Source organism: Oreochromis niloticus, linkage group LG20 (genome assembly GCF_001858045.2).
Source record: "Oreochromis niloticus isolate F11D_XX linkage group LG20, O_niloticus_UMD_NMBU, whole genome shotgun sequence".
Taxonomy (NCBI): domain Eukaryota; kingdom Metazoa; phylum Chordata; class Actinopteri; order Cichliformes; family Cichlidae; genus Oreochromis; species Oreochromis niloticus.
In genome coordinates, this window is record NC_031984.2 from 21,668,166 (window position 1) to 21,693,616 (window position 25,451).

The 25,451-nt window shown below is 41.2% G+C and overlaps 1 protein-coding gene and 1 long non-coding RNA gene across 3 annotated transcripts in view; one reads left to right on the top strand and one right to left on the bottom strand.

The window, feature by feature from the left end:
• Positions 1–937: 937 nt before the first annotated feature.
• On the bottom strand, positions 938–5,236 carry LOC109196183 (uncharacterized). The gene is made up of 3 exons (XR_002057657.2): positions 5,105–5,236; positions 3,972–4,059; positions 938–1,672 (listed from the first exon to the last, which is right to left on the bottom strand). It is a non-coding gene; the product is annotated as an uncharacterized LOC109196183 (long non-coding RNA).
• samd11 (sterile alpha motif domain containing 11) overlaps positions 4,607–25,451 on the top strand; it is an 84,714-nt gene continuing 63,869 nt past the window's right edge. The window contains exons 1-4 of one of the 2 annotated variants that reach the window (XM_005478191.4): positions 4,607–4,704; positions 5,738–5,788; positions 6,252–6,312; positions 7,166–7,265. The gene's annotated coding sequence lies outside the window, so the exon portion shown is untranslated. The remainder of the gene's footprint in view (positions 4,705–5,737; positions 5,789–6,251; positions 6,313–7,165; positions 7,266–25,451) is intronic. The other variant, XM_005478192.4, reaches the window with a different exon arrangement.

The window sequence follows — 25,451 nt, forward strand, 5'->3', positions numbered from 1 at the left end:
TGCCTGAGCTGAACGCAGCGCTGGCACAGGGGCTGCAGTCGACCATTAAACCGTTTTACAGCTTGTGCTCGTTCGGTTTATTTGATTGACCTTTTTGTTTTTGTTTTGTTAAAGCACTGCTGTGAATATTTTTGATCATTTCTCCCCCATATGACAAAAATAGCTGGTTTTTAGATTTTTTCTCTTTTTTGTTAGGTGTTTGTGCGCGAGGCAGCGGTTAACCTTCTCTTTGCAGTGGGTGTGTAAGCCTGTTAATTCATGAAACGAGCAGAGCATGGTGTATTTCAAAGGTTCTTTAAAAGGCACTTGACAAGGCCGCCCTCTTCAGGGAGCGCTGTAACCCGTCCAGCACATCTGCTTTCAATGTGCATCATGATGTCATTCGGAGGGAAGGCGGTGCAGAGAGTCCTCTAGTGGAAATGCACATGTATGCCTCTGTGTGGAAAAGTTTTTCTCTTATTTAAAGTGTGGCTTTCTCCAGATGGCATGTGCACCAATTAATGGAAGATTATTAAAGTTTCACTTTGATTTTTCTTCTTTTTAAAGCAGGGAAAGTCATTATTTTTCCTTTTTCAGGCAGATGAACACTGAGCTAATTTTTTGCTCGGAGTCTTCTTTTTTTTTTTCATTTGATCTGGCAACATGTTCTACTGCTGGCTGCAAATATGGTCAGATTATTAGCTGAAAACTAATTAATTCTGGCAAACATGTGATCCTCAGCACTCACACACTGATTCTGTTGAGTGTTGAGCTGCAAAAAAAGGGGGAGAAACCAACTGCCTTGTATCTGTATTCAGATTCACATTCAGCATGCTCTGCACATGCAGATGGCATGAAGTGGCTTCTCTTCACACACACACACACGCACACACACACACACCCTGCCCATGCAGTTTGATTACTCACACAGCTAGCAGATGTAGTGGAAACAGGCCGATGTAAGTTTTATTGCAGCATGCACGCTGTGCATACACGAGCTTCAGCAGACAATATGTGTAAACACTGATAAGGTTGTGTTTGTGTAGTGTGTGTGTGTGTGCATTTTGCTGGGTTTCCTAACTGTTAGCAAACACGCTGCGGTGCCACGTTCTCCCACTCGCTGCTGACAGAAACAGCTCAGCGACTTTTGCGTGGGAGGGAAATGTGGCAGGTTCACTAACTGTCTGTGCTCATAACAGTACAGTGTAAGGTGTCTAAATCAAGAAGTCGCTTGCCGTGTGTTTGTGTGTGTCTCTAGGTGTGTATGAATAAAAGCAGGCAGTGAAAGATGTCTCTTGCATTGCCTGCTTGCCCTCATTAAAGAAAATATGTCCCTGCGCAAGCAGCGCTCCAGGGAGGCAGAAATGTTTGAACATACCAAATGGCTTTCAGTGAAGCAAACTAAAACGGTAAACACTTGACATTGTGGCAGAGAGATATGAGAAGGCTGGCTGTGAAGGGGAAGGGAGGGGAAAATGAGAGCGAGCGAAGAGGCCACTGGGCGAGCGGAGGCTTATCATGTGTAATCTCCACCAGTGCTGCTCGTCAGTCTCATCGCGGCTGACCTTGTCTCGAGCGCTGCTGTAGGCGTGACCCTCTATCCCGGCTCGGCTGAGCGGACCTGTCACACTCTGTTTGTCCGCGAGCCTCTCCGCCCGCCGCGCACACATAGGGACCACACCATGAAAAGGAGCTGAAGATAAAAAGGTTGCACAGAAAGAAAAAAAACCCTACAAGATCACATACACTGTTCTTTTTATTGTACTGCAATATTGCTTAAATCCAAAAAAGGCAGCTTAGATTTTAAGAGTACACAGAGTTGAGTGCACTGTGTGCTGTTTTTATGTGTGGGCGGGTTGGTGAGACAAGGTGGAACAACAGGAATTAAAAGCTAAATAAAATATAATGCATTCCCCTCACTAATTGTCCTTTTTATGACTCCAGATGGCTTGTGGTCATTTTTGTACACTATCTAAACCAAGTTCTTATTTGCCGCTAGCTTAAAGGTAAAAATTTTAAACCTTTTTAATGTCAATAAATTCTGCAAAGTCTGCCTTTCATTACTTTCTGATACCCTGTTTAAGCTACTCAACCCCAAGCCAGTTAATCCCCACCGAAGATGTAAATCTTAAAAAATGTTTAACTGTTTGTCTCTAAGCTGCACATGCACGTGTTGGGATGTATTCATAATCTCCAGGATTTATGGACAATAAGAAAAATATACTCCGCTGACTCATACTTGAAAAGATTAAAAGGTAGCAGGTGGTAAAAGGTTAATTAGGCATAAAGACATATATTTTATTTAATAAAAATAATATTTTGCACACCCCGTCGGTCATTATTAAGTGTAATATCGTGGATGTGTGCTGTGATCCCCTAACATTAATCTGTTGGAAGTTTATCCAGATCACAGTATGAGTTAATATTCACATTTTATAGCCTTAGTTTGGTTGTAACAAAAATAGTTGAAATGGCGACAAAACCTTTAGTCATGAAGTTGCATTCGGTTCATTCAGATCAGTCTTTTCTTTAAAAAAAACAAACATAATTATGATCAAAAACTTTGATACTTCGCAGCCTTACGGACTTATTTGTGTCACACAGTTCTGATAAACAAAAAAATTCAAACAATTTGCTTCACAAATTAGTTGCAGTCACCTTTTCTGGTGAGCCCCACTTTAAGAGGAACGTTTGTACCCGACAACCCACAATTCCTTTTAATCCTTAACAATAACCAATTCAAATGTAATTTTACCCAATCATATTCATTCAAAGTAGATTGATGTTTTTGCCGGATTTGTATGTGCCCCACCTGCAGTTGTTCTGTCATCACGGGAAGAGCAGTTATGCAAATAGTGGCTCTGCGGTGTAGTGGTTCACATATTTGCCTAACAAGTGAAAGATCTCCTGGGAGGAGACACCAGTCCCTGTGGAACAGCATTAGGAAGGACATCCAATGTAAAAATCTGCCGACTCAACCATGCAGAAACCTGCTGGCGACCCCTCGTGAATAAGTGAAAATCCAAAAATAGATTATGTATGTAAAAACATAGTGTTTGTGCTGTTACATGGGGATATGTCGGTATAGGTTCTCAATCTTCCAGGTCATAGCAGTCTTGAGCGCTTGAAAAGAAGGTGATTGGACTTCGCCTCTCATCCAAGAGACTTCTTCACTTCTAAAACGACTGGTGGAAAGTACCAGGTATTTAACCCTTAGAGAGGGCTGTCACCTTGGAGGTGGACCAGAAGGTCACTGACTCAATATTAAGTCATCACATGAGTCAAGATGTGAAAAGTTACAAACAAAATATTTATTTGTTCTTTTAAATAAAAAGTCTTCATGCCAAATTAATCTTTTTTTTCCCAAACACAAATTTTGGTAGTGGTTTTAAAGCTTTCAACTTCTGGTATTTTAGGATCATTTCAGTGTTCAGCAAAGATTCTTCCAAACTCCAAAACAATATTTAATTTTATAAACAATGGTTTACAACCAGTTTTAATGTTATTGTTGTCATTTTTATCGGTGGCTGACCAGAAGAGGGAGACAGAGTGCCAAGGTTGATTATATAAAACACATTTCAAAATATTTCACCTGGACAGAAATTCTAAAGAGGATTCATCTGTCTTTTGTCAAGCTTTTTTGTGGACTGTGGTTGATTTTAATGGGGGGCCTCTAAGGACTCTGGCAAAACTTTGGCTCCTCCGAGTAACATTTATCTGCAAAACCAGTTTGAACATGAAGACTCAATATGCAAAGACTATCTACAACATAAGTGTGCAATTGATGCAAGTCAGAGAATAATGACTCTGTTGAAACAAGGAATACCATTACTTTTAGGAGTTCTGCTGAATTTAAAAGACATTTAAGGATTTACTGTGTGCTATAATTTACTGATCTCATAAGGCCTTTTCTCTAACCCCCCCAGCCCAAAATCCACTAAATGCACTTCATCTAGCAATTTTACTACATAATTTGCTAAGAATCAACTTACCTAATAGTAGTACGTGGAGTTGCCAGTAGCATTGTTCACGCAGTTTTGTGCTTTTGTGATCAGAGAGTGTCCAAGGAAGTGAACTGTGCTGCAGTCAAAGGTGATGAGGAGGGGGCTTACAGGCTACCTATTAATAAGAAATAAGACATGCAGAGGAGGATTCTCTCGATTCCCTCAATTATTTTGTTGAAGCTGTTTCTGATCCAGATTTTGATTTGTGCATACACAGTCAACCTGATTCAAGAAAGATCTAAATATAAGAAGGTATTTATTTTGTCAGACGTCAACACTGGAGGTGGGCCAATTATTTGATTTCAGCCCAATTTACAGTTTTTTAGATTCTGACTAGACCTAGTTTTAAAATTGTTTTTGGATTGTGTTAGTGGACTTTTTAACGTAATTAGCGCTATGCTGTAAAATACTCTCTTTTTTCACAATAAAAGCCTGTAGTTTGCATATTTGATTTGTAGAAGAGGTAAGGTTCTTGCTTAACATATATTTTCTAGTGCAAAAAGCATTAGTTGAGTTTGTAATTCAATAATTTCCCCCCTAATTAAGCATACATATATCCCAAATAAGTATTTTACACTGAAAGTAACCGGATGTTGTTAAATTTGGTAGTAGGAAGTCAGCTGTTTTCCTGGCAGCATCCAATGAAAAACATAGTACCAAAGACAGCTCCCACTTTCTTTTATATACAGTCTCTATTTTAAACGGAAAAAACAGTGACCCGGTAAGTAATGATGACAGTCGCAGGCATTTAACGTAAAGTTAGTAATTATAATGTCCTCGTTAAAGAGAACTAATCTAGAAAGTATAAAATAACGTTAGTTAGTCACCAAATGCCAAAATGGCTTCTAGCAATTAAATATTGGATAGCTCTTAGCTAATGTTGCTAACAGTTAGCTGTCTAAAACGCAGCTGTTTTAATGTCTTTAGTATGACACTTTTTAGTTGGGTAATTTAATGCAGCTATGGTGTTTTCCCCTGTTAGTTAAACCATAAAATTATTGACATTACAACACATAAAATTAGCTTTTTAATTACTAATTGATACTTAAGTACCTAAATGTGAAGATTGCTTAACATGTTTTCAAGATTACAAAAAACATGTAATTTAAAATAATTCTTACCCTTTAATGAAGAGCTTTTATCTAGTTTTGTGCTTTCATATTATGATGCAGAGGTGATGTGCCCCCCCCCCTAAAGTCATACAAACACTGTGAAGGCTGCACACATACTCAAAGAGCTACACCCAGTTACTGTTTTCTCACTGATTGCTGTTTATTTATTTATTTTTTATTTATTTTTTTTCTCCCTGAAACAAAAACAGTTTCAATGGTGATCTATTGATCTTTACCAACAAGTAACGTACATAAAATAAAATGTAATTCATAAAGCTTTTTTTTTTTTTTTAGCTTAGAGCTATATTGGAGATATGCTTGCAAACGTAAAAGAGAGTAACCAAATGAATAGTAGTATTTTGCATAATGCGACTTTAAAGAAAAGAAAAGGGAGACATCATTGGGTTTCTGTGAGACCACAATAAAAGCTCTGGTCTGGTCATGCTTATGAAAGAACACAAATCACTCACTCCCAAGATGGTAATTGTGAGGCTTGCAGAAATGTGGTGAATTAAAGGAAATGATGGATTGTCTCAGATAAGACAGATACTACATGTTTTTGTTTGTTTTTTGTTGTTTTTTTTGCAGGGGATTAACTCTTGTATCCATTCCTCTGAACCTTAAAGTATTGATATTTTTTAGGTCAACTCTAATCCTGCTCTGGAATTTGTCACACAAGCCAAGGAATATCAGGTGGGACAGACTAAACATTATTGAAATTTGCAAATCTGATCTCTTTGCAATTAAAATTCAATGCAAAGCTGCCCTCAGTCATGAGAGCTGCACAGATAACAGGATTAATCAGGGTAGATCTCACAGGTCAGTAATACTAGGGTGTAAGAGTCTTGCAGCCCAAAACCAACCTGCACAACAATACAACAAAAGCTTTGACCTCTACAAATTATGATGTGCTGGCATGATTTGGATAACTATTCAGATTTTTGTATAATCACTATTTTAAGTTTTATTCTAGTTATTTTTCTGACAGTCAGCAACACTTGAATGCTAACGTCCACTCCATTTTGTGCTTGACCTAATCCAGGTCTGTATTCAGTGATGGATTAGCCATCTAGTAGCTAGAAAACATGAAAATCAACACAAAACCCCCCATGAAATTAAAGCTATTGATTAATCTCGTTTGGTTGTTTTCTTCTAGTATCGAGTATCAATCCAGGATTTCATGGATTTCATATTAGAATAATACTAGTTCACATAAGGTATGCTAATATGTATTACCATCTCCCATTATGTGTTATATCTAATATATTTATCATTGTAAAACTAGTGTAGATTTCCGTGTTTCAGTCCTCTGTAAATGTGGCCATACAAATATTGCAGTCAAAGAAAAGCTACATATTCTGTATCTGCCTGCTGGGAGTTGAGTTTTCTGCTTGTCTCCATAAGATGGCGCAGTAGGCACATATTTTGCAGTTGGGGTCTAGTTTGTGTCTCCGTTTTAGGTAGGGAGTGGACAGTAGATGGTGCTGGTGATTTAATATATTGGGGGGGAAAATGTCTAAATGAAGGATTAATAATTAAATGTCTGAAATGTTTGTGTTAATTGATCACAAATTGTCAGTTTAAATAGTTTTCATTATCAACTTTATCACTACTACTGAACAAAACCACTACAGAGCTCTAAATAGAAGTTTAGACATACTCTGATTTGACTTAACAGGCTTAATCTCAAACCTGGGCGCAGTCTGCACCCTAATCACCTTCAGCATTTTAACTCAGACAAGAGAATTCTGAAATCTTCATACATTGAAAAAAATAAAATGTGTTAAAAGTAAATAATCAAATGTACCTCGGTCACTTACCAACTGTAACAGACCTGCAATAGCTTGCTGAGGACAGCTTCAGCGTGGCCACAGAGAGAAGAACCACTATGCCCAAGGGAGGATTATAGTAATTTCAGCAAAGATTGGACTGTAGGAGAAGAGCTGGGTGGAATATATGCATGTGTGCATTTGCATGTGCATGTGCATGTGTGATGTGTGAATATGGGAGATTGGGGTCATCGCTGACATTCATTATAATGAAGTCTTCACCCTGTCACCTCTCCCACAGTTGCTAAAAGCATCACACCCAATCTGCACTGGTTTCGTGGGAGGAAAGACCATGCAGAAGTGCATCACACATGGCCTGAGAGATAAAGGGCTGTTATAAGGTACTGTTTGACACAGACAGTAGGTTGTGTTACCACTAACAGTTTTTTTTTTTTTTAACCGCTTTGACATTTGATAGATGGCCCTGATTATCCCAGTGCCTGTGTGTTTTACAAGAAAACTAAATGGATAATCCAGGTTTATTCTTAGTAAGCCTGATTATGTTAAGCTAGCTTGCAATGATCCCAGGTAAGATGGCTCAAACAGGTATTTCAGAGCTTAAAGAAAGAAACATTGTCTTAATTTTGTCTCCCTAAATGTGAATTGTAACTCTTTACCCCTTGAAAGCCTACTAGGAGAAACCACTGAAGCACTTTTGTGAACTTGGTTCTTACAGTCATATTTCAGGCCTGCTTATAGAACAAAATGAGTGACGTTAGTGAGGGTGGTCTCTGCATATGCAGCTACTGAGGTGGCAACACTGAGCATGAAGGAGAGGAGAGGGGATGCCGTCAAATTTCATCTTTATGGTGGAAAGGGTGAAGAAGAAGAAGGGGAAAGCTCAAGCTAATAGAAATGAGGTAATCGGTATCTACATTTGTTCAGATCAGCTCTCATTTTATATTTTATATTTATATTACATATAGACCTTTTTTTTCCATTACCACTAATTTTATCTCCCCAATTAATTAATTAAAACAAAAACAAAAAAAAACACAAGTGTTGATGCTAATCTTCATTTAGATCTGTCTCCTCAAGGCCTCTGAACTCTGAACGGTAATCTTGTATAAGAAATTAAGAAAGTTTGAGCCGTTGTTTTGTTGTCTTTGGCTCAGAAAATATCTGGAAATGCTTTCCTTTGCTCTAGTTGTGCGCTTGAGTAGAACTAAGTTTGCTTCTTTGTTGGGGACTACTGCCAAGCTCTTCCCTCACCTCTCCTGAGTGTAATTTTATTGGATGCCCACTGCTTCTCTGCCCTTTCCCAGACAACTTTGTCCATGAATTGCTTTAGACTTGAATGAGCTCAGTGTCTCCCTATACAAGACCTCACTAGCAACTAAAAAGTTTGAGGAAAAAGTACCACAAACTTGTACTAAGTCATGGTGGAATATACTCAAAAATTAGATCTGACTCCTGGTCCTTTTTTTTTCCTAGTAAATTGTATACAGTGCTTGTGATTGGGTCTACTTTAAACCATTGCTAAAAAGAGAAATGTTGCCTTCAGCCACCCAATATTCGAATTAACACCAGCAGAATAATAAACCTGGCAATAATATTGATCTCTTGTATTCTATCTTATTGTTACAGAGGGCTATTTTCTTTTACCTCGGGTTATCTGATGACTATTATTGTGTTGTAGCATTTCCCCAATTAGCCGTGTGGGGCTGAGGATAGGATGAGTAATTCCAACAAACGTTTTTATTTTTGTTTATATTTTCATCTGTGGAAATATTGGGTGTTTTTGTGTGTGTGGGTGTCTGTGTATGGGTGCAGCCATACATTGCAGAGAGCACTCTTCTGTGTGAGCAAGTGTGTACTTGTGTGTTGCGGGTGATGTTGACTTCCTGAGGCTGATCACCACCTTCTTTTCCAGCGTCTTGTTTTTGCCCATCTCTCCGCCTTTGTGGAAGTTGTGTGGGCACCCTCTGGATTGCCTCACCGCCGAAGCATGCCGGACCCTGTTATCCAGCTATCCATCTGTGTTATTGATTTTTTTTCTTTTCTTTTTTTCCCCCTCTTTGTAGAGTTTCATCTTTCCTCCACTTTTCTGTAGAGCGATGGAGAGGGAGGGAGTGTGAGAAAGGAGGGGCGAGCGAGGGGCAGAGCACAGATCTGAGAGCTTGGAGGGGGGGGGTGAGGTGGAGGGGTTGAGGGATGGAGCGTTGGAGGAGCGGAGCAGCGGTGGGGCTTCTGAGCATAGGGGTGTAAGAGGTTGGGGTGGGGGGCACTCAGCCTGGACTATGGATGAGCAGAGATGGAGAGAGAGAGAGCCTCTTGAAGTGTTGAAGCTTCTCCCTCTCTTTCTCTTTCTCTCCTCTTCGTTTCTCTCCATTCTCATGGGAGCACCCCCCCCCTCATCCTTCTCCTTCCTCCCTCCTCCATCCTGCTCCAAGGCGCCTCTGGTACACACGCTCCACTTGCCACCCCCCTCCTCCTCCTCCTCCTCCTCTTCTTCCTCCTGCCTCTCGCTCCGTCCGCCTGCCTGCCGTCTCTCCATCCCGGGGGGCTCGGGCAGTGCTGGCGGCGCAGCCGTGATTTGCAGGAGATTTGTCTAAGTGAGAAGCAATTAGTGCGCCTAAGCACCGCTAATGTATGCATGCTGGGGCCGCCCCTCCCGCTTGGCACTGCCAGGGCCAGGCCGAGCTAGGGCACGGTTTACCTTCTTTTTCATAGTCTGCACTTCTTCCTTTCATCTGGAGCCGTCTTCTTGCTCCAGCCATAACCCGGTGCTTGGTGATCTATGACCATAATGTGACTTAGCAGGCCACTTAGCTGTGCTACTGTTTACCACATCACTTTATAGCAAGTATTCAGAACTATGTATTCTCCGAAAGGTGGCAGTTTAGAGTGGGGTTGTGAACCTTCTCTCTTCTAATCTTCAGCGAGGTGCATGGAAGTCACTTCTGTCCTTCATCTTCTCCCACACAAGTTTCCACTGCAGGCTCGGCGGAGGCTTCAGTAAACCTGGAAAGTTAGGTCTGTGAATGATGGTGAGTGGTAGCATAATTTGAGTGTGGTTATCCATCCACACATTAGTGTACACACTCAAATGAACACACACACACATTATAAACACTTGCACAACAAAGTGGAACAGTGGTGGGTGGTAGGATTCCCTTTGAAACCTGCGGTGTAGAAAGGCTTGTTTGCGATCGAGCATGCATGAGGGACGTTTCTGCATGGTGTGACTCTCCAACTACTTGAAAATGAACTTTGCCCTTTTCTACATGTTCATGCTCTCTTACTCAGACAAAAACAAGATTAAGTCTGCTCATCCTTGCGCCGGCGCTGACTGCCTTCCAAGTGGGAGCCTACATGGACTGTGGGTGGTTTTGAAGCAAAGTGCTTGTTAATTAAAGATAGGCTAATTACTGGCGCTTCTTAGCCTGGCTTTTGCGGCGCTGATAAGAGGATAATCCCGGAGAGAAAGGCGTAGATCGAAGTGGTCCCGGGTAGACCAGGCCTCCTGCTCGACTGGGCCGGAAGAAAATAAACCCCCCATCCTTCCAACCCCCTCCTGTCCTCTCTCTTCTTCTTTAAAGAGCAGGCCTTGCAACCAGAGTATAGAATATTCAAGCAAGCTGCACTTCAGCTGGAGGAAGCCTACATAAAAGGCTCGGGGATATTAACCATTGCTTGTTAGGCTGAGGGTTTCCGAGTCTCATTTTTTACATCCACAAGTTTAGCGTTGGGATGTGTTTTAAAATGATCGACTGACTTTTATTAATTCCTGTGTGGAAATTCGTTTGTTGACTTTTCCCCATGTGAGAAAGTCGCATTAGCTTCAGAGTTACATGGGCTACACATGGTGTGATTTACTGGCTCTCTCACAGTCACATGAACAAGTTAGATGTCTGTAATTTGGTTGCTTGTTTGTGGTCAAATAACTATATCCATCCTCATTCCACATACATGAACACACAAGCGCGCGCGCGCACACACACACACACACACACACACACACACACACACACACAGTCATGTAAATAATCACATTTATAATCCACCTCACATTCACATGACTGAAAGGTTGCATGACCCAACTATCATTCACGTGCCTCTAACCCATATTTTGTCATGGTGAGCTAGCCATTAGCACTTGCTGGGCTGTTCCCATATGCTGGGCCTCCACAGATCTATAATTCAGAGGTGGCAGATGTCCCCATGCAATATTCATGAGTGCCGTTCCAAGCCGGGCTAGCAAGCGAGCTTGTGGTAGAACCGTCACAAGGTCCCTGAATATAGATGGCGTGTTCGATGTTGACCCGCGAGTGCACCTTTCCCGCGACTCCTTCATGCAAATGTGCCACAATGAGATTCTCATAGACGGGGTTTTAGCAAGTCACTCTCTCAGAGCACAGATAGCATCATGGGGTTTGGAAGGGACATAGGTGTTGTGGTGATGGTCTTTGGTTATGTATGAATAATTGTAGGAGTCACGAAACAGAGAGTCTTTTCTTAAAGGGGCACGCCATTGCTTTTACGTGTCATTTCAGTTGTGAAGAAGTTGTGCTGGGTTTTGAAACCAGTCCCATATAAGGTGTTGAGTCAGTCAACATATCAGTATTTTCTCTTAGCTCTTGTAGTGTCCACCCTATAGCTGCAGATAGTTTTGGTTTTATTCATCATGGTTTTGGAGCAACTTTTACTGAGACTTCTGATCTCACTCATTATCCAGAAAGTCATCAGAATTTTTCTTCAGTGTCACTTTGTTGTCGACTTGGTTCATGTATAGAAGCAAGAGTTAGAGACCATCTAAAGATGAAAATTGAAATCCCATTGCTTTAAAATGAATTAGTAAAAATTGAAGGTGCTTCTACAAAGGCAAAAGCAAAATCAGATATGAACATCTTCAAATATGACTCAAAGAAGCCTCCTTCTAAGTGAGAAAATGTAGCGCTTTATACTTTTGTTCCTCATTTATTCTTATTGCATGTGGGAATATAGAATACAGGTGCTGAGAAGGAGGCCGCATTTTGTGTGTACGTGCATGAGCACGAAGGGTCTATGTAAATCACACCTACATACCTGAAGAGACAGCAGCGCTGTGTGCTGATATCCTCAAAGAGTGGGAGATAAAACACACAGGCACCCAAGATCACAAGCCGCCGCCAGCTCCAAGCCTGGCCGGCGCTGAACCGGCAACTCGATACCTCCTCCGGAGCCCTGCGGAGGGGGAGTGGGTGTGGGAGAGAGGCTTCCATAAAGTCTGGTCGGCCGTAACCTGAGCTCCCAGCAGACAGCCACGGTGCCTCGCAGTCAGGCACGGAGGAGTGTGTGTGTGTGTGTGTGTGGGAGAGAGTGCGTGTGTTTTGAGATGGGATGGGTGACATGCTGCCACACGCTTATTACCACAGTTGGGATCAGGCCTGTGTGCGTTTGTACATTACAAATACTCCTAAACCACTCTGAAATTCCTGTTTCTGTGTCAATACATCGATTTCTTTTTAAAAATGTATTCATTTTCTTACAGCGACCCCTCTTCTCTCTGAAACTGATACAGACCACGAGATGACGGGACCTTTGTCACCGAGTCACTGAGCTTTTCTTTCCTTCAGGCTTCAGGCTTTTCTCCAATATCCTCCCTCTTTACCCTCAGTGAGCTTCCAACGTGACTGTCATCCAAAAGCATCTGAGATGTCAGTGAGCAGAAAACTACCGTCAGCTGCCATCTTGCTTGCTTTTGCTGCCAGAGTGCTGCCCTTTACAGATGTGAGCTCAGTGTTTGTGGTGCAGGAGCGTATTTGAGGTGAAGGAGAAGTAGTGCTTGGGGTGGGGGGAATAGAATGTGCTTGTCTCTGGGCTGGCAGAGGGACAGGAGCCTCTTGTGCTGTAGCGGTGGGTGAGGAGGTTAACTGAGCCACAGCAGAGCCAAGATGCTGCCTGGGATATTGACAGGTTGGAACCTGAGGGCTCCTGCAGGATAGGAACACACTGCCAGAGGCTTGGTTACCACCACTGCCTGCCTGCCTCGGAGGGAAGGAGGGGTGTTAGAAGGAGAGTGGGCTAAAAGGAGGAGCAGGAGGAGGGTAATTTGGAAACGTAGATATAAGACAAGAGTCTGAGATTTCTTCCTTCTACATGGATACAAAAAATTGGATTATAAGAAGGGTATGACTGGGTGATATTTTTGCAGTCATCATTGTATTGATGAGAATTTTGCGTTTGTAGAGTAAAAAATCACAAAAGCAAATGATAAACTGCATGTAAAACCATTAAATTGATGTTCCTTTAAGGGTTTAATGATTCATACAGGCAAAAGCCCTCATTTGTTACTTTTCAATTACATTTCAATTGGAATTATATGAATTTTAATACATCGTTTTGTGAATCAATAGCACAACCAGATCACATCTCTGCTGAAGTAGCACTATTTTTTTGAATACTCGCCAAGCCCCGGAGATCGGAAAACAGAGTAAAATCTGTATTAAAGATTTGTTGTGGTTCCACCATCTTTGCGTAGCTCCGCTTTGCTGCTTTCACTCGGTAAGGAGCCGAGTTTATGGTCTGTGTGGTTCAGGGTCATTTGCCATGGTAACAGTGGACCAGGTCAGAAGGTGATTGGCTTAGCTGAGAAGGGTGCTGGCGGCTGTTTGTTGATTCTCTGATAGGGGTGACCTACCCCTGACCTCCACACAAATCAATACTGCCTCCTTAAACTTTCATTTGTCCTCATTTGGTCATGCTCACCCGCGCTTGGGAGCAATTAAAGTGTGGCTTTTTAAATCTAGAAGAAGCACGGCTTTACCGCAAACTGAATTTAGATGGAGACATCTTTATGCGCTATTATTCATATATTGAAAGTTGCAATGTTATCGTACTCTTAAGAAGCTCTAAGAAAATATTGGTTTGCTTAGATTTGCTGTATGTCCGGGTTTTTACATCTGTAGTGTAATCTAAAATTGAAATGGAAACTGGCCTGGCTCTTTTTTTTTAAAGAGTAGGCGAACACGAGGTTAGTAAATTTCCAGTCACATGGTGATTTCACAGAATGATTTTGTGTTCTGTTTATAGAGAATTTGCGTGGTACAGGGAGTCCCTCCAACGCAGGAAAGCCTTTGAGAAGCTCCTTCCTGTTTCTTTACCTCCTCTTCATTGCACTTTTGTTTCTTTCTCTCCTCTCACCCCCTCATTCTCACTTTCACCACCCGTAATCCCCGGTGTAGCCCACGAGGTTACAATGTTCCTCTGCACAGCAGCAGGGCTGTGTGGGCTCCTTGTTGTTTTTTTTTTCTTTCTTTTGTTTTTTGTTTTTTTCTACCTCTCACATGTATTTCTCCATTCTGGGTTCACCCTTTTCCACTCCCCCACAAAGGGAATCACCTCACTGGAAGGCGTTTTTGTTAATTATGTGGGCAGTTACACTGAAACATTATAGTCATACACAGAGTGAGTGACATAACATGGTGTCATGACAGGTCAAAAATACAATCTGTGCCTCTGAGCTTGTTTGTGACCGTGTATCAGACTCAAAGCTTCGATACTTTATTGCTGCATCAGTGTAACTGGCAGGAAACTGCCTCGGTTCAGCTTAAGGTACGAAACATAAACAGCATTAGATGTTTGCTTTAGAGTGACGCACGCACCACTACTGCTGAGCAAATTCTCACTGTGGATTGGTTTCAAGAAAGTATTACTATGAGTTTCATATTGGGAACAAAAGGCTAAATAATTTCTTTTGTAAAGTCACTGTCCTGTTCTTCTAGCTCTTACTTCCATCATATTTGCTGTTTTAATATAGAACTGGCTGCTATTATTCATAGAGAAAGATACAGTGTTAGGTTTCATGAGATGAGTAATGTTTGCTTGTTATATAAATGTGTGATGGCATCAAAACATTTATTTGGAAATGCCACAGATTATTAATGTAACTCTTGCTATGATGTCATTACCCCTTCATTTCTGTAACAGACTGAAGCCAGAGTACAGCCTCAAGCACTCTTGGCTCGTTTGAACATAGAGTAGATGTATGTGTATGACCTACAGTGTATCATCTCAAGAGAGTTTTGCTGTCATGATTGTTGGGAGGGGTGTGTGCGTCGTGGCCGTGGCTGCGTGGAGCAGCAGCAACAGCAGCAGCACAGGAAACGCGTCAAAGCACTGAGAGCTAACTGGAACCAGATGTTTGAGGCTACCGACCGGGGGATTCTTGCTGTGGAACAAGAGCGTCAGCGGGGGAAGTTCACTTCCCCTTCACTGCCTCGCTATCTTCTCTGTCTTGTATCTGAAGCTTTTCTTTTGTAGTCGTTTCCTTATTTATCAAAATTGCTCTGTGTTTCTGCAGTTTGTGGTTGAAACAGCTAAAAGAGCGTAAGAGATGAGCAAGATGACCAAGAAATTGACTTTCTGAGTACCCCACATTTCGAGGGCAGCCACGTCTTCCAAAATTATGTGTAAACCTAAAATGAGATAAGGTTCAGAGAGGATAGAAACTAGGGTTTGCATCAACAGATACTTAATTTATTCACATATTTGTATCTGAGCTAGAGTATGTTGCAGTTATTGGGTTTGAACTGTAGATATCGCAGAACTCTACTGATGCAACCCAGTGCACTTTACTCGTTTTCTCTATGCTGCCCTGCCTTACAGTAGTGGAAGATAGAGCTGGCCTACTCTCTATGCCTGGGAGCATTGCCTGCTCTCCTCTGCTTCAGACTTTCACACATACGGTCCACCTGTGCATTTAACCACACATCCATAAAAACTTAGAAATATAAACTTTGTATTTACTCGAGTATAACAATCATACATAGTACTCAATGATGACCCATGCACTGCTGGTGCTTTACGAGCATGACTCCAGCTTCTTTCCTGGTGTTGGTGGATTCCCTGATCCAGGCCACTGGATAACAATGACAAACCAAATACACCCAAATACTGTCCTGTGGTGACAAGTGTTTGGTAATATTAACTGCCTATTGATAGAAGCCATAGCAATAACAGGCAAGATGCTGAAGCAGTCGCAGAAGATAAGGTAAGATGACTACTCTATCAGTTTTTGGTCAGAGTGATTTTCTTTGTTGGTCGCAGGTGAATGGGCCCAGCCTGAAGGTCCCATAGTTGTGGAGCGGCTTTCGGGAGGCTGTTAGTCTTATCATCACACACGTGCGCCCGCACACACACACACACACACACTCTCAGCGTCCCCTCTGACCCCGGCCGTTTCCTGCCCTTGGCTGATCTATTGGCTGATGCCTGCCCTGTGACTGTAGAGAAAAAGAGGAGGGGAGAGAAAGTGTGTGTGTGTGTATGTGTGTGCTCGTGGCCTGTCCCGGCGAATCGATATCCGTCTCGTATCCGTGAGCTGTGCCTGACCCCTGGCCGACCTTGCTCAGCATTGGCAGTTGGAGTTCGTGTTTTTTTTTTTTCTTTTTTCTTTTTTTCGGTGGGGTCTGAAAATGCGGGAGGCACATTGACTTTTACCCCGTCGCTAATAAAGGTCTGGGGCTGCACAAGAGTGTGAAAAGTCCTGAATTAAATGTGCTGGCCTGACGAGGCAGCAACGGCGTGCCTGAAAAACACTGAAATAACAGGAAATATTTGGTGTGGCTGCTGTTAATTTCACATTTGGTCAGCTTTTTATATTTTTATATGACCTTTCTTTAACTAGGAAATCCCTGCATTGTTAAAAGTAACATCCTAGGGATTAGTGAGATGTGATTATTACATGGAGACAATGAATAATATCTCATTTTCATGCATGACGTGGATGTTAAGGCTAGCCACTGAATCGTCCTTACCTGCATGCCATGGTCTCAGGAATAAAAGCAAAAAATGTAGTAAAAAGTTTTCAGTTTTTATTTAAAATTTTATGTGGATGACTCTGTGGTGCTCCTGGCTGAGATACTAAAAGCCTCTCGGATTGTACGATTGTGTGTGCGTACGTGTGCATGCCTATATGTGCGAGACCCACACAAAACTTGTCTTGACGTTAGTTTGCTCGTTGGACTCAGCCTTGCGTGCTGTTGGTGTGTGCTGATAGAGGCTCCAGCTCCCGGGCTAAGCGGGGCTGTGGGTGCTAGCCGCCGTCGGCACTAATTGAACCCTGCCGCTAAGGTAAGGGGGAGGAGGCTGTCAGTGAGAGAGAGGGAGAGAGAAAGAGAGAGCGAGAAAAGAAAAAAGAAGGCAGAAAAAAATAGCGAGGGCGAAGTGCCCCTGGGGGGTTGGGTCCCTGCCTGCCTGCCTGCCTGGCTGCCTTTCGTTCTCCAGCTCCTTCCCCCCTCCCCGTCTAAATAGCCGTGCCGGCGCTCCAGGGCTTCCTGTGCCTTATCTGCTGATAATTGGGCACTGGAGCTCCACAGCTCGCTTATGAAATATAGATTCCTGACGGAGGGGAAGGATTGGGGGGGTAGAGGAGGAGGTAAGGTGGTGGAGAGAGTGTGCAGGCAGAGAAAAGCCCCTGGACGTATCAGAGTGTGGAGCCTTGTGGGCTCCGCTGTGTTGCTCTGGCTCATTTAGCAAACACAGCCCCAATAGTTAGGGCGAAGGCCTCTGTGCTGAGCAGCCCACACTGTCACAGACAATTGAAAGACAATGCTTTGTTCCTATTGTTCGTTGCACCCGCAGGGTTCAAAGAGCTATAAATTGCGGGGGTGAATTTCATTTTTTTTTATTTTTTTTTTTGGTGTGTGTAGTTTGTCGCAGAGCATGTGAAATCTTCTAAGCAATTTCAAACATGTTGCAGAGAATTGCCCGATACGTAGCGCAGTGCTTGGTGTTTCACTCAATGTCTGCTGGAAATGGTTTGAATGAGTAGCCTGCCCAACTGCAGTTGCCATTTAACCATGTCCTGATGAGGGTATGTTATGAAACGCTATGTGTGCGAATGGGAAAGGATGTTATTTTCCTGCAGTGTAATCGGGATGCTATCTGCAGTCTCATGGGGGAATGTTATTAGATCACAACATGGAGATCAAATCCCAGAGAGAGAGAGAAAGGAGGGAATACTCTGCTGGGTGCTCGGCACAACATCCCATTTATCCAAGGCTGGTTTTGCTTTTGGCTTTGAGCAAGGTTGTTCATTTGGAGTTTCATTTTCTATGTGTTATCTAATCTTTTTTTTTTTTTTTTTTTGTGAAATATTTTGCTACCTCAATAGAAAAACAAATTATTCTTCTAATAAAAAGGCATTTTAATGCAGCAGATGAGGTGAGTAGTAGTGTTTTTACATTTCATTAGTGTAGTGGTTGACACATTAGCCTAACATGTGAAAAATCCCTAGTTTGAGATTGGTAGGAAACACAAATGCCTGGGAGGGTTGCGTCAGAAAGAACATCCAGCATAAAAGTCTGCCAAATCAAATGTGGGGATCCAGCTGCTGTGACAACTCTTTGTGAATAAGCTGAAAGACGCTTGGTTGTGAACTTCCAGAAATGTCCAGAAAGGGCTCATGAATACACGATCCCTGTGGACATCTTTAAGCATCAGCACAACACTGGTGTCTTCTCTTTATGTTGTTATTCATCTTCAGGTTCATTTAAAAGACACTCACACGCTGGCAGGTGTATGTTTGTCCCACTTAGATGATGTGCAGTTGGATTAATAAATAAAGGACGACGTGCCCTTTTCTGGAAGTGGACCAGAGTTTGGCATTTAAACATTTTCTGCATGAGTTTTGAAGCTTTGTGGCAAAATACAATCTTTATAACAACAAATACGTGAAGTTTTCTTGTACTCAGAGCTCTGAGTACAAGAAAACTTCGCAGTGACACGGACATTTTTGAAACAAGTTCTGTACCACTGTGAATATGAATGTATTATTACTTTAAAAACGGCCTCACTTCTGAACTGTGGCCCAGAGGCGGAGAACCCAGTAGGCTGAGTTAAGGCCTCCATCATCACATTGACCAAAGTTACCATGGGAACCAACACAGTGACTCACCTGTTACATGTTTTAGTCCCAAATCACCTTTATTTACGGGACACAAATATCCGCGCTGGGTTATGCATCGATCTTGGCATGGACATGCCCCGCTCCTTGTTCATTTCCCTTAGACCACTGGGGCCCTATTGGTCAATAGTAAATGCAACTCCCTACACTATGGGCCAGACAAATTCATTTCAATTACAATTAGCATGGAGGCCCAGCGGCTGATTTATAGCCTTGTTTTCCTTCCCGTGCATTCCCTCGCGCATTAATCACCCTCGCGCTGGCCCATGTGATCCTCACTTCATCTACCTGCCAAGGCAGCCGCCTTGCCGCGCATTCCTGGATCTCTTTCCCTCCTCCTTCCATCTTGATCTCTTGTCCTCCTTTGCTCTGACTGCAGGGAACAGTAGTTGTCCTTAACTTTCACCTGACACAGACCAAAGAGCGAACCAACGCTTAACTTAGACCCAGGATTTCTGATTGGCGATCATTTATCATGCACTATGGTTGTAAGGCAAAAGCAATTTAAAGTTGTGGTCTCCTTCATATTTAAAAAAAATAAAAAATTACAACAGAACACCGAAAAGAGTGTGGTGTACAGTACTGTGCAAAAGTCTTGAACCTCATTTCTTTATATTTTGCTAGCAAAATGGGAAATGTGCAAACATGCATACAAAAAGTTTTTTTTTTTACAATTCTAACAAGCTTGAAAGTCAATATTTTAATATTTGCCATGACCACCTTTAACCTTGAACATAACTCTTTTAGATGAGCTTTCTTGTAATTTCTTTTAATAGTTAAGGCATAATTCTCTAGGCTTATTAAAGGAAATCCAAAGCTGCTCTTGAATTTTGGCTGTACCAATGGTACTTTTCTGTGTTTATAATTCCATAACTTTTGATAAGATCCCAACACCACTGTCTGAAATGCAGCCACAAACCATGACAGGCTCTGCACCGTGTTTTAAAGATGGCTGTAGACACTCACTGTTGTACCTCTCTTCTGACCTCCTTGCATAACAATGACTAATTTGAAACCAAAATTTTAAATTTGGAGTCATCACTCCATAAGGCCTTTTTTTTAATCATCAATTTCAAGCCCAGTTCTTGTGTAATTTTTTTATACCTCAACCTTTTCTCTCAGTTTCCCTTCCTTAAGAATGGCTTGTTGACAGCCATCGCTCCACTGACACCATTTCTGATGAGGCTTCTGTGAACAATAGATGGGTCAACTACACTGTAAAATGTAATATTGTGTTTAATTAAAAATATTAAATAGGCTGAACTCAATTTTTATCAATTTGTTTTTAGAACTCAATTTAAATAAGTTACCAGTACTTTTTATGCAAAAACGCTGATAAACTCCATTTATTTGAGTTGTCTTAACTTAGAAAAACTAAGTAAGCTGGAAGTTTTGCTTCTCAGTGCGGAAGGATGAAAGATGTGTTTTGAAAATGCCACGTGACTACCGTCCTCCTCCCTCTCGGATCAGTCCACATGTTCACGGTGCATTTTTTATGGAATATGTTGAGCAAACCTGGAGAAGCGTCAGCTCAAGATATTATTGTTGTCATTGCTGTGGATCTTTACCTGATACACTGACTTGGTGAGTAAATGTTTACTCTTATTTAAACTGATTTGTGGCTTCTCTTAGTTTAGCACCAGGTTTAAAATCTTGCTAGCTAGTTAGTGTTAGCCTAGCGTTGCTGCTGCCGCTGGGCTCATGTTACTTAAAAATTAACACCACAGCCTTAAAACCCTTATATAAAACTATGTCTGTGAAATTTTCTGTTGATTGTTTGAAATAAATAAGTGAGATAAGAGCCCAGACAAAATTCTTCGGGAGGTGCAGCCGTTAGGGGTGGGGTAGGTGTGGGATGTGGGGGGTGGATAACAGAGCTCTCCGAAAACGTGGAAGCAGTTTTGCAAATATGTGATATTTTGATAAATTAAGTAGATATTTGAGCATTACACAGCTACATTGTCGCCTGAAAATATCTTAAAAGGTTTTTTTGTGACCCAGAAAAGGTAGTCTGGGGAAAAGGAGGATCGCATTTGTCGGCCACGGTTGTCGGAGCCTGTACGTACTTGTAAGCGCGGCAATGGCGGAGGAGCGCCGCTGAAAAACTTATTACTTTTTCTGGGTCACAAAATAAACTTTTAAGATATTTTCAGGCGAGAATGTAGCTGTGTAAATTTCAAATATCTGCTCGATTTATCAAGACATCACATATTTGCAAAAATGCTCCGACGTTTTCAGAGACGTCCATTTTTTTCATGCTTTGTGGCAGCTTTAGAACATCTGTGGCATCTATTAATGTCAAATCTAGCCTTTATTTAACAACATAAGCAAACTCTATGTTACAATGATTGCACAGCCATTAAGGATCAAATCAGTTTCTGAAAAATGTTCTGTTTTTTCTCCCTCTGCTTGCTTCTTACTGTCTTTGAGGCTCGGGACCAGCACTCCTGCTGTTGGACAGAAAGACATCAGTAAGTATTTTGGTTTTCCAATATATTAGCAACTGTCAGTGACATTTATATTAATCAGGCTGAACTTTAATCATACTTTAGATCAGCCTGTTTTACTTATTGTTTTATTTGTGCTTTGGTTTGGGGAAGTTGTTTCTTTACTGATCTTTTCCTGTCTTCTGTTATTAGACTTGAGATATGACTGCACTGTGCTGTTGCTGGTGACTCCAGTTAATTCTACAAGACATGCTGTGTAAGTAAACAAACAACAACAGTTTGGTCTGCATTTCTTGAAAGATCACATCCCCCAAACTTAGTTTAGAGGGTCTACACTATATATAGTGAAGTCTGCAAGTTTTCTAACAGCAAAATCTGTTTTGTGCCCAAAATCATTTTGCACATCATTAGAATGAAAGTTATTTGCCATGTTTGCATAGCCCTTTTTTAAAATGATGCTTTCATGACATTATTGTGTGTTGGGTGGTGGTCACAGCTATCCAGACTGACAATTGGGACATTGAATGTCACCTCTCCGGTGGGGGGGGGCTGAGATTGTCTAAATTGGAGTCTGTTCTATACCAAATGCAGAAAAAAATGTTTTAAGAAAGTTCATGTTCCAAAAATATGATTGTTTGCTTGCAGGACAACAGGAGAGATGAGTCCTCCGTCACAGATGGTGTGGTCAGTGAAGATGGTCGCCTGCAGGTTCAAGCTCATTGCATCTCCAACCCACATCCACTGCCACTGTACTTAAGGGAAGTTAAAGACTTTCTTCTGCACCTACATTTGGATCACCTCGATCCATGACAGTCATTCAGGCAGTAATGCCTGGACTGGAAACAAGCATCCTTAAAATAATACAACATTCCAGCTCATGTGTTGGAATGGAAAACAAATGTGTTGTTTAAATTAGAGACTGCACTTCTGACAGAACAATAAATATTTTATTTTGATTATATAAGTAATGTAAGTACAAAACAAACTGTGGTAGGCCTAAACTTATTTTCAGAATAATTACATCTGAGACTTTGTTTCATTGTAAGATTATAACAGTGATGGCAATATAATTGTTTGTTGTTCAGCAGAACAGTGTCCAGTATGTTGGCTGTTATACTTTGTTGTGTTTGAAAATAAAAGTTGGGGTCATTTTAACATCATTACAAAAAGTGTTGTTAATTATTTTTAATCATATTCAGGTTACCACAAATTGTTTTTTCATTTAGTTGAACTTAACATGTTTGTCAGTAGATAAACAATTAGTATTGTACAGTCAGAAATATCAAGTTATTGTTAATACTGCAGACTTGCAATGTATAAGTTGTCCTAACAGTCGTCTTAAGTAAGCTTTACTTAGTTTTTTTGCGGCAACGAGTTTCCATAATGTTTTTGAGTTCTGGGAACTAACACGGCTGTACAGTGTACTCAAAATGAGTAAGTTGCCCTAACTTGGTCATCTTACGTAAACTTGATCCAATTTTTTTGAGTTCTGGGAACAAATGAGCTTGTACAGAGTACTCAAAATAAATAAGTTGTCCTAACTTAGTCATTTTTAGCTAAGCTTTACTCAATTTTTTTGAGGCAACGAGTTTCCATAATTTTTTTGAGTTCTGGGAACTAATTAGATTTTACAGTGTAAAAGCATAGATTCTCTCTCTCTCTCTCTCTCTCTCTCTCTCTCTCTCTCTCCCCCCCCCTTTTTAGTTTTTACACCTGGCACTTCTTCTTCTGTCCTCCACTTGTCCAGTTACCCAGATTTTTTTTAAAGGATACACTGCACACTATGCTGTGACATGCCAACACTGGTTCATCCCTTGAGTTAGGTGGCTTAACAAATAACAACCAAAACAACATTCCCCTGAAAATGGCCAGCTAATGCCCAAATAAGTACTTTGGAGGATGTTCAGAAAGCCTGGAGAACCGTCACATAAGATAATTTTACATAATTATATAATATTAATAATAACAATTTGAAAGTCTGGGTTCTTGGTACCATGTTATAGAAAAATATAATATTTAAAAATCTCCAAACATGCAAACAGGATACACACCCAGCTAGATCAAATCCCAGGTATTTACCCAACCTGTGCTTAGAATGAACATGCCTATTACATATTTATGGCATACGAGTACTTCCTGCAGGCCAGAATCCAGGTTTGGAAGTTATCTGTCTTGACTGCGAAATGACGTGATAACCACAAAGCTCTCTCATCCTTCACTTGGCATTTGGTTACCATCAGGCTGGGATTAACAGGCCTGTTTTGAATAGTCTGGAAACTGTTTGGGACAGAGCAGCATTTCTCCAGTCTTTTTGTGCTGTGTGGAGGCTGAGTCATCCTTGCACAGACGTTTCCACTGGGATAATGTACCAATCCCTGGTGGCCATGCTCAGTTTTGTTTATACTGCACTGTCCGTGGCCCTGCGGATCTGGCCTCAGCTCGCTTGCTCCTAACCTGCGTCGCCTTCTCGCTTCCTAACTCTATGACATTGTACCTCATAGACTCGGCATATGTTTGTGTGGGTCAGGTTGGGGGTAGTGCTAGTGACCAAAGCTGTGGTTCCTCTGTGGAAAGCCAGCCTCAAAGTGCCAATAAAAACAGAAGATGGTGTGCTGTTCTGGGCAGACTAAACATCTGCTGGGACAACATCCTGTGTTGAGCTTCTGTGAAAGGTGGGTGGTGTTGTTTGAATTTGCGTGTACCTAGATAAAAATGGCTTCCACCTTCTCCAACAAAGTGGAAGTAAATGAAAAAAAAAAACACAAACCCCTCTGGATATTTGTTATGTTTGATTCTGTTCTTTGGTCTAGACTGGACAGCAAACACTGGGCATTGTTGAGGACAATATGGGACTTTTATTTACATTTTTAGTTTTTAGTTTTTTGCACCTTTTTCATGTAAATTGGATTAATTTAAAAAAAAAAAGGACTGCCTTTGTTTAAACTTGCAAGTTTGACCATATTAGTCTAAATCTTTAGCCTGTTAAGTTTAAAAAAAAGTTTCCATCACCTCAGATAAATGGAAATTGAGCCAAACTAGCATTTTGCTATTAATCCTGTATTAAGAATTACATTTTTGGTTTTTATAGTTTAAAAACTTTCCAAAGCTTTATTGAATACTTGGAAGCCGATGACTATCCCTGTTTAAAATATATGAGCAAAATAAAACAGAGTGGACTGAGTGAGAAACTTAAATGCGTGTACTCAGTGGGCCAAGCAATGCAGAAGCACACTATGAAGATAGAAGACTTTTTTGTTTTATTTATTTTATTTTTTTTGATAATTCATGTGACAGGATGACATCTGGGAATCTGTTGTGAAGTTCATAGATCAAACTAACACTTCCATCAATGTTCTTGATGTCGTAATACTAATTATTGCCCATAACAATGTCATTTTAAAGTAATCATGAATACTTGATGGCTTCATAGCAACTGATCACACTGTCTAAGAACAGTTACACTGTATAAATCTAAATCTTGATTTTTTTGGGGGGGGGCAGCTTTGAGTCCCTAAGCTGTAACCCTTCTACAAGATGACTGCAGAGGAACCAGACTAGGAACCTAAATGAGAGACTTGCATCCATTGTTTTGCTTGATGATTGTATTTTAGATTTTTTTACTCTACAGGAAACCATTGAGTAGTTAATATTTGTGTGATTTGCTCACTTTACAACAATCTACTGTGAACGCTACTCAGCATTAAAAAATTATTGTTGAACCAAATCCTCTGTGGAGTTCAGCAAAGGGTAGTGGGAGGGTTTTTCCTGTTTTTAAAATGTCACGCTAAAACTTCTTTGTGCCTTTTTGTTTTTTTCTAAATTTAAATATACAAGGCCATTTAAAGTGGGTAGCAATATACTGTGAGGTGAGGAACTTAAAAGCTAAGTGTCACTGGCACAGACTCACAAGCTCACAGGACACTTCATTAGTTACACCTTGCTAGTACCGAGTACACACAAAATTCTTTGTGGCATTTATTCAACATTCTCACAGATTTTGGTCCATATTGACACAGTGGCATCACACAGTTGCTGGAGAGCTGTCTGCAGTGCATCTATGATGTTGGATTGAGCTGCTGACTGTGGAAGTCATTTGAGTACACTGAACTCATGTTCAAAAAACCAGTTTGAGATGATCTGAGTTTTGTCACATGGTGCACTGTCCTGTTGGAAGCAGAAGATGTCGTGGA